This window comes from Mastomys coucha, unplaced genomic scaffold (assembly GCF_008632895.1).
Source record: "Mastomys coucha isolate ucsf_1 unplaced genomic scaffold, UCSF_Mcou_1 pScaffold2, whole genome shotgun sequence".
NCBI classification, from domain to species: domain Eukaryota; kingdom Metazoa; phylum Chordata; class Mammalia; order Rodentia; family Muridae; genus Mastomys; species Mastomys coucha.
In genome coordinates this window covers 25,156,350-25,168,992 of record NW_022196902.1, presented here as the reverse complement: position 1 = coordinate 25,168,992, position 12,643 = coordinate 25,156,350, and the positions used below count along the sequence as shown (strand labels likewise).

General features: G+C 39.7%; 1 protein-coding gene, 1 non-coding gene and 1 pseudogene across 6 annotated transcripts in view; 1 reads left to right on the top strand and 2 right to left on the bottom strand.

Annotated features, from left to right (window-relative positions):
- Nkain2 (sodium/potassium transporting ATPase interacting 2) overlaps positions 1 to 12,643 on the top strand; it is a 1,006,098-nt gene that overhangs the window by 424,603 nt on the left and 568,852 nt on the right. The window lies entirely within an intron of this gene.
- LOC116097966 lies at positions 1,179 to 1,311 on the bottom strand. Its single transcript, XR_004121630.1, has one exon. It is a non-coding gene; the product is annotated as a small nucleolar RNA SNORA17 (small nucleolar RNA).
- On the bottom strand, positions 9,634 to 11,268 carry LOC116097905 (annotated as a pseudogene).

The window sequence follows — 12,643 nt, the reverse complement described above, 5'->3', positions numbered from 1 at the left end:
AAAAAAAAAAAAAAAAAAAAAAAAAAAAAAGAAAGCTTTTCTCTCTTTTTTTTATTTTTTATGCCCAATCTTCTGTTGGTTTTATGGCTTCTCATTTTTTCATGGTGTCATAAGGTTTTGTCTTTGTAGTCTTTATTTTTAAAGACATAGAAGAGTAACTTATTTTTTAACTGTTTATTGGGTTTTTTTGAATTTCACATCGTGCATCCCAATTCTACTTATCTTTCCCTCCCCTTATACCCACCCTCAATTCTTGCAACTTCCCCCCAACAACAGAGAGAAAAAAATCCATTGTGGAAACTGTAGTGTGTCACAGTATGTCCCATAGTATAGTGTGTTGTCCACACTTCTTTCCTTGAAAGTGTTCATTATGTTGAGTCATTGGACTGGTATGAAGATTCTGGCTTCCTGTACTGTCAGGACTAGAACCTCACTGGGACTCCCCTCAGATATCTTGTTGTTGCCTTATGTCATGGAGATCCTGTAGTTTCGGATATGTAGGACTAGCCTTTTCATTCACTCCAATAGTACATTATGGGTCGGGCCAATTCAAAGTCCAGGACAGAGAGGTATCTCAGCTGGTTAGCCTGCTGGATCTCCTATTCTCATGCCCATGAGGCTGACTCACCAGCAACCCCTCCTCCACCAGGGCTAGCTTTAACCTGCTGCCCAGGTAAAATGGAGGGCTCTCTCTCCTAAGTGTTGCAGCCTATGCGGGACATCGCCAATTCTCTCATGAACCTCCACACCCCCATTCCAGGACCAGCACTCCTACATGCCACAGCAGGCAAAGGAAGTAGGAGGGGAAGAGGGCATCTCTCCCTCATCAGCACCACTGCCCCGTAGAAAAGAGCCAGGGCTGGCTCTCCCACAATCACATCCTCAGGTCAGTACTGCTGTGCTGCCCAGAAGAGGTTCAGGGCCTTGTCTACTGAGTGCTGCAGAAGAAGAGCAACAGAGCCAGCTTCACAGCTCTGTGACACCAGGGCAAGGCCTCCTGCCTGCTGGAGAAAGGGAATTATCTCTCCCTTGTTCATGTTACTAAAGAGTAGACAAGTTGCAGAGCAGCTCTTCTGCTCTCATGACCCCAAGCCAGGTCTCCAGCATGTAGGCAGTAGTAAGAGGGATCAGAGGAAGATGGTATCTCTCATTTGTCCACATCACTGCTTTTTTCAGGGAATGTTAGGCTATTAATCATTCAGATATTCTTAGGTCATAACACTGAACTTAAACATAGCTTCACTCCTCTCTGTCACCTACTGATGCACATGTGACACTGCAGTCACTCCTGCAATATTTTTTTGGGGGGGGATATTCTCTTTACTTATATTTCAAATATTATCCCCTTTCCTGGTTCCACCCCACAAAATCCCCCTATTCTATCCCCTCTCCTCCTGCTTCTATGAAGGTGTTCCCCACCCACCCATGCCGGCCTCCCCACCCTCGAATTCCCCTACCCTGGGGCACCCATGAAGCCTTCATAGGACCAGAGCCTCTCCTCCCATTGATGCCTAACAAGGCCATCCTCTACTACATATACAGCTGGGGCCATGGGTCCCTCCATGAGTATTCCTTGGTTGGTGGCTTAGTCCCTGGTAGCTCGGGAGTCAGAGGACTCTGGTTGATTGAAATTGTTGTTCATCCTATGTGGTTACAAACCCCTTCAGCTCCTTCAGTCCTTTCTCTAACTCCATATTTGAGGACCACGTGATCAGTCCTATGGTTGGCTGCAAGCATCTGCCTCTTTACTTGTCAGGCTCTGGCACATCTCTATCAGGCTCCTTTCACCAAGTACTTGTTGGCATCCACAATAGTGTCTGAGTTTGGTAACTCTATATGAGATGGATCTCCAGGTGAGGCAGTCTCTGGATGGCCTTTCCTTTACTTGCTGCTCTACATATTGTCTCTGTATTTGTTCCCATGAGTATTTTGTTCCCCTTTCTAAGAATGACCAAAGTTGTGTCCCAATCAAGGCTCCACTTTACTGAGAATAAACCAGGGTTTTTATAGTCACAGGAGAAACTGAAAACAAGTCTCTAGATTGCACTACAAAGAAAGTTCAGGTGCCAAAGTCCCCAGGTTCAGAAGATCTTCAGGTGGCTGGCTAGCATACTCAGGCGGTGGATGTGCTCAGGCAGTGGGCGTGATCAGGCAGCTTCTTCAAAGACAAACAGAGAGCATCTGTCTTAGCTCCCAGGTGTTAGGCCCCAAGCAGAGGCTGCCAGAAGTCCGATGGATGAAGTGAAGAGAGAATGTAACAGTTTACTTTGTCACAGATACAAGATAATAACTAAGGTAAGGACGCTAGATTTCATCTACCAACGTTGTACTTTATTTTCTAAAATGACATGAAGCCTAACAGGTTAGAAAATGATCAAGAGAAGCCCCATGTTTCAACCTGCTGTGGACTATATTATTTTCTGAATTCAATGCTGGTCAGGGTCTGATATTCTTGTCAGGAGAGGTTATATGTGCAAAAAGAATCACTTTTCTTCTATTCTTATTTCTTGGGTCAAAGAGTCTAATGTCATTAGTAATAGTCACATCAGTAAACTTAGTAGAAATTTTGCATTATAATCTAGGGAACAAGTCATCAGCAGGAATCCAGGAATTCTAGATCTTCAAAAACTAGATTATAAATACAATCAAAATTGTCTAAGTATACATCAATAGAGGTACTCTCTCTGCTAGTCCATTGTGAATCTAGGTATTCCACCATCTAGGAATTAAATACCATGTAATAGTCATATATGCAGGGAATTTTCCATTTATCGAAGGGAAGGAGATTCTTCACATATACTCTCTCCAAGTTAACCATGTAGTGCATCTTCAAAAAACCATTGGGTTTATCAAGTTCTTGTACTGTAGACTAAATATTTTTTAAACCTGTGAGCGTTTTTCCCCTACACATATAATAAACAGAAATTCATTCAGAATGATTCACCTTGTTCTGGATGAGTCATTTCTATGTCTTAGTAGAAAGGGACTAATATGTCATCTGTTACTCACTGACTATTAGTTTTCTCAGTCAAACTTTCTACTAGGAGTTCACTATTGCTCATTGGTTGACAGGTTCATCATTAGTTATATCTAAATGAGTCATCTTGGCTCACCCCAGTAAAAATGTCAAGTTTTAATGTTGTACCATTCCCAAACTATCATGATAGCATCTATTTTAAGTGACAAGATCTTTATCGACAGCCAAAATGTGATTTACATCCAATGTCTCCCTTTAGTGTCCATTACCTAAGACAACTCCTAATTTGGATGGTTATAAGTTGTATTCCTCTCAAAAGAGACTTTGAGATAGAGATTTGTGTGTAGCCAATTTATTAGAATGTTCCCAGGAACAACATCTGTAAAGGATGGGGGAATCATGATCATTTGGAGGAGAATAAATTGCAAGTCAAGAGCAATAAAAGCTTCAGTGGATTTCACATGGAATTCTGAGGCAGGTGATCTTTCCAGGACTGTGAGAGAACCTAAAGAAACTATAGGTTTTTGACCTCAAGAAAAAACAGTATGAAATGAGACTCCTTGGAGGGATCCATAACCATGGACAAGATGCTTTACTGTGACCACAGATACTTGTAGAGAAATAACTGTGAATTGCCAACAGGAAGTACTTCTGGCAAGGAGAGGAAACAATGTTGATTATACTAAAATGTTGTTTATACATCAGACGAGATTATTCACTAAAGTCTGAGTGCTAAAAGCTGTAGAAGAGTTCTGAATCTCCCAAATACTTATTTGGGTATAGAGATAAATTATTTAAATAATTTTGATTATTTTTTTTTTTAGTTTGTGAATAGGCTCTATTATGAAGGAAAAAACTTTCCATGTGAAGATGACAATATTGATGTGGTATCTATACAGGCAAGACACATCATTTTAAAATTTGTTTGAATAAAATTTCTCCAATATTTATATTACCTAACTATTAAGGCTAACAAGACGAAGGGCCCAAGTGAGGATGCCTCAGTCTCACTTGGGAGGGAGAAGAAAGTAGGAGAAGGAGTAGGAGAAGACTGTAGGAGGGAGAAAGACAGGGACCTGGGTGAGAAAGGTGACAGACAGACACAGAAATGATGTGAACATGATCAGGAATTGCGGGAGCAGGGTGGGGGGAACAGGACGAAAGCCCTGAGGGCCAGCAGAAAGAGTGTAAACAGGCAACCTCGGGAGGTGGGGGAACCCTCTACAATATACCAGAGACCTGGGAGGTGTGAGACTTTCCAGACTCATGAAGAACCTTAGATGAAATGCCCTACAGTTGGGAGAAGGAACTTGTAGAGCCCACCTCCAGCATCAAATGAGGGATGGGGTTGCCATCCCACAGTCAAAAACTCTGGCCCAGAATTGTTCCTTTTTGAAAGAACTGAAGGGACAAAAATGGAGAAGAGCCTGAGGAAAAGGAGGTCCAGTGACAGGCCCAAATTAGGATCTAGTTCAACGGGAGGCCTCATGGCTGGGCACTATTACTGATGATATGGTGTATTCACCAAAAGGGGCCTATCATGACCACCCTCCAAAAGACCCAACAAGCAGCTGAAAGAGTCAGATGTAGATATTTATGCCCAAGTAATGGATAAAAGCTGCTGACCCCTGTGGTTGAACTAGGGAAAAGCTATAAGAAGCTAAGGAGGTGATCAACCCTATAGGAAGACCAGCAGGCTAAACTAACCTGGACCCCTGAGATCTCTCAGACACTGGACCACCAACCAGGCGGCACACACCGGCTGATATGAGACCCCCAACCGGCTGATATGAGACCCCCAACACACATACAGCAGAGGACTGCCGGATCTGGACTCAATCAGAGAAGATACACCTAACTCTTGAGAGACTTGGGGCCACAGAGTTTGGGGAGGTCTGGCAAGGTGACGAGGAGTTGGGGACATCCTTCTGGAGATTGGGGCGGGAGGTGTGGGATGTTGAAGTTGGAGGGTGGACAGGGAGGGGCATAAGGTCAGGACTGTAAAAAGAATATTAAAGAATAAGAAAAAAAGGTTTTGTGTTCATAAATTTGTTAAGTCATGAGCTGGAACTGTGATATATAAGCAAAGATCAGAAATAAACATCCTATGTAAGTAATGAAGCAAAATTATAACATCAGTGGGAGAATGTCCTGAACATATGGAATATATTTGCAAATTACTTGGTAATAATATGAACATATAATAACTATTTCTAGGCTAAATTTTAAAACATGATTTCTCATGTTATTTTGGACTAAATCCAAAATTACCCTTATTTAAGAAGAGAAAATTTAAGAAATGAGTTGTTATTAAGCTTCTTATCTGTGAATTATGCACTCATGTGCATAATACATGAGTAAGTAATTTTAGCCCTACAGTAGCTTTTCAAAATACCTGAAGATTGAAAGTCCCTATTCTATGTATGAAAATCTAATTATCCATTACCAATATACAGATAATTCCCATGGCTTTCTTTTCATCCTTTAATAAATGTTAGAAAGCACTTAGGGTATTTTCATATTATACATAGATATAGATGTGGATTTATACATTTTATATCACTTTAGCATATTTTTAAGGTCTACATTGCCTGAAAACACATTTGATCAAATGGTTTCTGTCTTCCTCGTTTGTCATCTGATGGCCATAAAGGGCCTGATGGCTTTTCATAAAATATATTCTTTAAGAAATTATAAATATGTCATTTTAAAGAGATCTTTCCTAGAATGATACATATAGTGGTTCCCAGTGCTAATCCTTGTGGTTCATGTCTCTCTACAGTCATTATTTTCAATAAAAATGATTGACTGTCTAAGTGGCTGACACAGAAGTGAAACTGTTTATCACTGTCACTGTTGCTGGACAAGCCCACGGGCACTGGAGTTAAGGCTTGTTATACAGAAAAGCTATACTTACCAAGAAAAATAAAAATATCTCTTTGCATCCATCCAAAAATATTAATTAAAAAAATATCAAGCTGACATTTTTTAAATTAGTATTTTACATACTGATATTTTACCAAATTGTCTATATATTCCTCAGGCAGTTTGGATTTAAGCTCAAGACTCCTATAATTATGAGAGGCCTTTCTAATAAATAATTCAAATAATCTTAATATGTCAATTCCTAATAATATGCTATTAGTATATTCATATATGCCATATTATTATGTATTAATATAAATCATCAAAAATTTTGGTATAAAATTAATGTACCTATACCTCAAAATGAGTTTAAAAGCTTGAAATTGTAAGCCATTTACAATGCAGAGGAAAATACCCTTGACATTGGTCAGGAAAGTGAATTGTTGAATATGCCTATCAATTGAGAATAAGTTTTATGTCATCTAAAATATCACTGAAGTCACAAATAATACCAAATCATTTGTGTACCTACATTCCAGTTTAATTTCTAAATATGCACAGTAGCCAGACATTATAACACACACTTCTAGTCTCAACTTATGTGGCTTGAGTAGGAAGATTGCAAATTTGAGACCAACTTGGGCTGGATAGTACATATATATAATATTGGAAGAATTAATATTTATATACATTAAAATTATATATATATATATGTATATGTATCAAGCATACTATGGACAGTAGTGATTCCTAGTAAACTGAAATATTATTACAACAATGTGAAAACTACCAAGGCTATTTTTGTTGGACTTTGATGATGGTCATTATAGCTAATAAGATTATTTGAACAGAAACCCTGTAGCAGTGTCAGTCATTCTGATACCAAAGCAGTCATAAAACATTTAATAGGCAGGAATCATGGCTACTCGAATCTCAACTTGGAAAAGGAGGCTCATATGAAATTTCAGACACTACTCAAATTGAACACAATTTACAACATGTGTATCAACTATTTCTGGAAGATGTTTATTTTTCTTTTGTCATTGTTTGACTGTGGAGAGATAAATCATTGAACAAGTTTTAAGAGTCTTCTTCATCCATTATAAAAAACAGTATAGAAGTTCTTTAAAATCTAAAAATAGTACCATTGTAAAATCTCTCATAATTATTATTGGCTTTTTATCTTCAGAAAAGAAATTAGTTTATCAAAACAGTTATTGACATTCCCAAATTTACTATAGAACTGCTCACAATGACCAGCGTGTGTAATTAACCTGCATCCATCTATGAATAAATGAACTGATAAGATATGATCACACACACACACACACACACACACACACAGAGAGAGAGAGAGAGAGAGAGAGAGAATATTCAGCTGTAAAATGGAAAGGAATCCTGTTATTTGAATCAGCAGGAATAAGCCAGGAAGGGACTACTACAAGTGAAATAAGGGAATAGCAGGCTCCAGTGGATAATCCTCATAATCACACCAGTGTATGGAATCTGAAACATCAATATAGAAACAGACAAAAAGAATTTCTACTATTAAATAGGTGTTTACTACCTTGACATTTTATAGAGAAATGCTTTGTTTTGAAATAAACTAATAAACTTAAGCTGCTGACCGCTGTGGTTGAATTAGGGAAAGGCTGAAAGAAGCTGAGGAGGAGGGTGACCCTGTAGGAGGACTAGCAGTCTCAATTAAACTGGACGCCCGAGATCTCTCAAACACTGGATCACCAAGCAGGCAGCATACACCAGCTGATATGAAGCCCCCAGCAAATATACAGCAGAGGACTTCTCGGTTCGTGTTCATTCAGAGGTGATGCACCTAACCCTCAAGAGACTGGAGGCCACAGGAATTTAGAGGTCAGGTGGGGTGGGGGATGGGGTGGGGACATCCTCCTGGAGACATGGGCTGGGAAGGAGGTATGGGCTGTGGAACAGTCAGAGGTGGATGTCGGGGGGGGGGATAAAATCTGGAGTGTAAACAAATTAATAAACAAGTAAATAAATAAGTAAATAAATAAAATAAAAATAGCTGTTTATTACCCTGACATTTTATAGAGAAATGATTTGTAGTGAAATAAACTAATAAACAATAGAAACTGATATGCTTATAGAAGGAGACTGGGGTAAAGTTGGCTAAAACATAAGTAATCCCTGTGAAATAGGAGTAAGTTTACCAGATCTACCTGAGAAAATTATGATACATTGGATATTGGAAACTTTGAAAGGTGATAATATATGTTATCATCATCAAAATAGTAACTGTGGCCTTGCAGTGGTGGTGTATGCCTTTAATCCCAGCACTTGGAAGGCAGAGGCAGGTGGATTTTTGAGTTCGAGGCCAGCCTGGTCTACAGAGTGATTTTCAGAACAACCAGGGCTACACAGAGAAACCCTGTGTTGAAAAACCAAAATGGTAATAACAACAATAATAATAACAACAACAACAAAATAGTAACTGTGAATATATATGGTCCTGTTCATTATAAGGCTTTTTATGCAGTGTATACATACTTGAAAACCTCCTGTTACCTGACAAGACACAGAATACAATGTTATCTATCAATTTAAAACATAAAAACTTGGATGGGTTATGGCACAGCCCTTTAATCCCAGCATGTGGAAGTCAGAGGTAGGAGGATCACTTTGTTTGAGGCCAGTCTAGTATACAGAATAAGTTTTTTTTATTATTATTAAATATTTTATTTATTTACATTCCAAATGCTGACCCCTTCCTGGATCCCCTTCCATGAGTTCTTCACCCCATCACTTTTGCTTTCAGAGTAAATTTTAATACAGCCAGGGCTACAAAGAAAAACCCTGCCAAAAAAAAACAAAACAAAAACAAAAGCAAAACCATAACAATCAACAAACAAAAATCAAAGCAATCACCACCCTGTGTACACACATACAAAACATAAAAAGTCAATTCAGAAGAGTCTATTGAATTAAGTTTTTAAAATACAGTATATTAGTAATATTTTTCCATTCTGGAAAATATACTGCCATGTGTAATTCCTTCTATAAGTTGAAAAATATCCATATTTACCTAGTAGTCTCTTACTGCTGGAGAACAGGTTATCACCCAGCTGAAATTTGAAAGAAAACTCATTTAGCATTTCACAGTTATCATCACTCCTCCTACCACAATCAAATAAAAAATAAAATAGTGAACCACCTTTAAACATTTCTATTTTATAAAACATAGTTTAGTTTATTAGTACTTAATTTGTAAACCAAATCTTGCACTTGAAATCATTTTTTATTCAAAAGGTAAGCACATTAGTTTCAAATTTAATCTAATGAAGTCAGGGAGACATTTTTAATTGAATATTATTGGTACTTCCAGTTTATAAATGAAACATAATCTTGCTATACATTTGAACAAATGTTTTGAAGAGGTTTTTTTACTTTTTAAATTGATTAATTGTTGATGTAATTTAGAAGTTCTAACAGCTTAATGATCTAGGGTTTTCCTCCTGTCTTTGGTCATATGAATGAATATATATATGTATATATATACATATATATATGTACATATGTATATATATATACACACATATATATATGTGTGTATATATATATACACATATATATACACACACACATATATATGTATATATATATACTGTGTGTGTATGAATATATATAGACTTGTAATTTTAATATTTTCTCTGAAATAATGAATTAATTTGTAAACTTTAACACAGAGACTTCTCATTTAGAGTTTTTTTTTGTTTTTGTTTTTGTTTTTGTTTCTTTGGGTTGGTCACAGCACTTTATTGAGGGATGGGGCTCTGACATCTGCACAGGTACAACTGAATCTCATGGAAGGCCTGCTTCTCCACCAGCTTCACTTTGTATTTGTGCTTGAACTTGGCTTCCTCCTGGGGATAAATCATATTTCTCGTTTGGAAGCTCTTGAACCTGTCTCGGAGACTGGTCCCTTCTGGCTTCAGTATCCTGAGTGAGACACACAGCTCAGAGCTGAGCTGCACATCAATGTCAGGGGCCTCGTACTTGAGCCATCCCAGCCTTCCGGGCTTGTCAGCCTCTACCAGTCGCCATATGCAACGCTGTTCCCTCTGGCATGCCAATTCTGCCAGCCTCTGTGCCACCTGGGCCTTGATCCCATGCAGCCTGAAGAGTTCTTGGTGCTGAAGTCGGGCTGCCAGCACACTCAGCTTGCGAGCAGCCTTCTCCCCCCACTGCTACTGCTCTGTCTTCTTTTCCATCCTCTTCTCAGGACCAGCAGCACCAGTGGGTGAAGTCTCAGTGGCCCCATCATCTTGAGGGTTAGTTGCATCATCTCTGAATGAACACAGACTGGGCAGTCCTCTGCTGTATGTGTGTTGGGGGCTTCATATCAGCTGGTGTATGCTGCCTGCTTGGTGATCCAGTGTTGGAGAGATCTCGGCGTCCAGGTTAATTGAGACTACTAGTCCTCCTACAAGGTCGCCCTCCTCCTCAGCACAGTCTGGCGCATCTTCATCCTCACCATCAGACTCCTCCAGCAAGCCCTCACACATCTCCCAAAACATGGAATCCTGGGTGACAGCTTGCTCTGAGGTGGGCAGGGTCAGCTGTCGCTCCAGCTTTTGTGCTTCTTTCTCATGCTGCAGCTCCACCTCATGGGCCTCTTGAAGCAGGACCTGGTGATCTTCAAAGGCTGGGTGGTAAGAAGCTCCCGCATGAAACACCCCTACTGCAAGCACCCCGGAAGGCTTGATGTGGAGTCATGGTGGCCGCCTCTCACCTTTCTTGGTCTGCTCCAGGAAAAATGCATCCAGACAAATCAAAGGTGTGCCCAGAGGGTTGTCTGGGTTCTAGAGGTCATAGAATCGCCACTCAATGATGTCCTGGGGCCCTGGTTTAGCCTTTGGAGCAGGAGAGCTAAGAAGCCGGGCCTGTGCCTTGGGCACATCCCTAGGCAACTCGCCCTCCCTGTGTTGCCAGTTTCTCCCATAGCTCCTCCTTTCGCCTGAGCTTCTTGGCATTAGGGACCTGGTGTTTGAGGATGTCTTTGGGAGCAGGGATCTTAGAATGATTCTCAACGGCAAGGTCAACCAGTAGGGGTTTCTGGAGACGCTGTGACTTCTGGACCCAGGTCCTCTTATTGCTTGCTTCTTTTCTCTTGAATCCAGTGTCCACGAAGAAGAGCTTTTTGTTTGAGGCCTCTGCCAACAAGCCACTGGTCATGTGCTCTTGTAGCCCTACATCCTCCAGGAACTGTTCTACCTCTAACCCCAGTCACTCGTCAGTGAGCCTCCTCCAGCCGCGCTTCTTGTTTCTGGGGCCCTGCTGCAGCCTCCTCAGAGCATGATCCACTGAGGTCGGCCGCAGCCCTAGGAAGCCAGAGTCTGCCTGGCTTTTCTAGCATGCTTCTCACCTCCCTTGTTACTACCCGCAGTCATTTAATTATCATTTAGAGTTTCTAATTCTTTATTCTTCTTGGTATAACTGTTAAACATAAACAAAGTAGCATAAAATGCTTTTTATTCATTTAAATATGTATGTTTATACTTGACTTCTATATGTAGTTTCATATTAAAACAATAGATAGCATTTAAACATTTTGAAGTTCACATTGATTGACTTCCTACATCCCTCAATTACGATATCATGGATATTTTAGAAGATGATTAAGTTGATTAGTAGAGTAGCTTTAAATTTCAGAAGAGTGGTAGGTAAGATGACAATTAAAGGTACCAAAGTATTTCTGGCCAAAGGAGACAAATGATGCTTCTAATTACCAACAGTGGTATGGAAAAATACACTGTGCTATTCAATGTACACAGCTGCCATGTATCAAGCAGATCTTGGAAAAGATAATGACTCATTATAAAGCAGTTACTAGCTTACTAGTTTTGTTTCTTGAAATGTCCTATGATAAGCTCTTTCTTCCCCCAGAGTTCTATTGTTTGTTTATAATGGTGTTGACTTAGAGTTTTCCAAACCTTCTTTAATAAGTGTTCTCAAACACTATAAAGCTCCTTCTAGCCTACCACCCACCAGAGCCAGTGGGGGAAAAAAGGTAATAGGGCAAGAGAGGATATGGACCTGTTTAGAAATAGTTCTTGGGTGTGATTCCACTCTTCATTGTCAGGATGTCAGCAGTTCAGGTCACATGAATCAGCAGTAGTAGCTCCATTTATGAATAAGCAATTGTAATTTATCCACTAGTAACAAGGCTCTGGCAATGACCTGACTCCACAGAGGCATCAAGAAGCTGCCAGAAGAATACTAGAAGTTCTTGGGTGCATTTCTTTCTATAAAGTCATGAAAAACACTGATATGTTGAGAAGACAAGGTGAACCAGTACTACAGTGTCCATCACCGAAGACCAGTGTCATCAAAGCCGATCAAAGACCAACAAAGCATGTCAAGGAGAACCAAGGCCACAGCATCATCCACCATGTATTGGGCTATATACTTCAACCCTTTCCAAAAATCACACATCCTTTTAAGTGCCTGCTCTAGCAATACATCACATGCTCTTAGTCCAGGCAGCTTCCAGAAAAACACCACATCTCTGTTCTCAGCAAAACCTCCTCCATTGCGTCTGCTTCCTCAGAAACATCCCATCATATGTCTGCTTCATCAAAAACATCCTCTCCTATAAATACTCTTATAAGACAGTGTCCCCAAGACATCACATGACACAACTGAGTTTCCAAAGAAACCAGAAATTTCCACGACAGAATGGTTTTAATATTATGTGTCACTGTTTTCTATTGTCTCACCAAATTTCTGTGGGGCAGGTTTTGGACATACTTTTTTTTTTTTTTT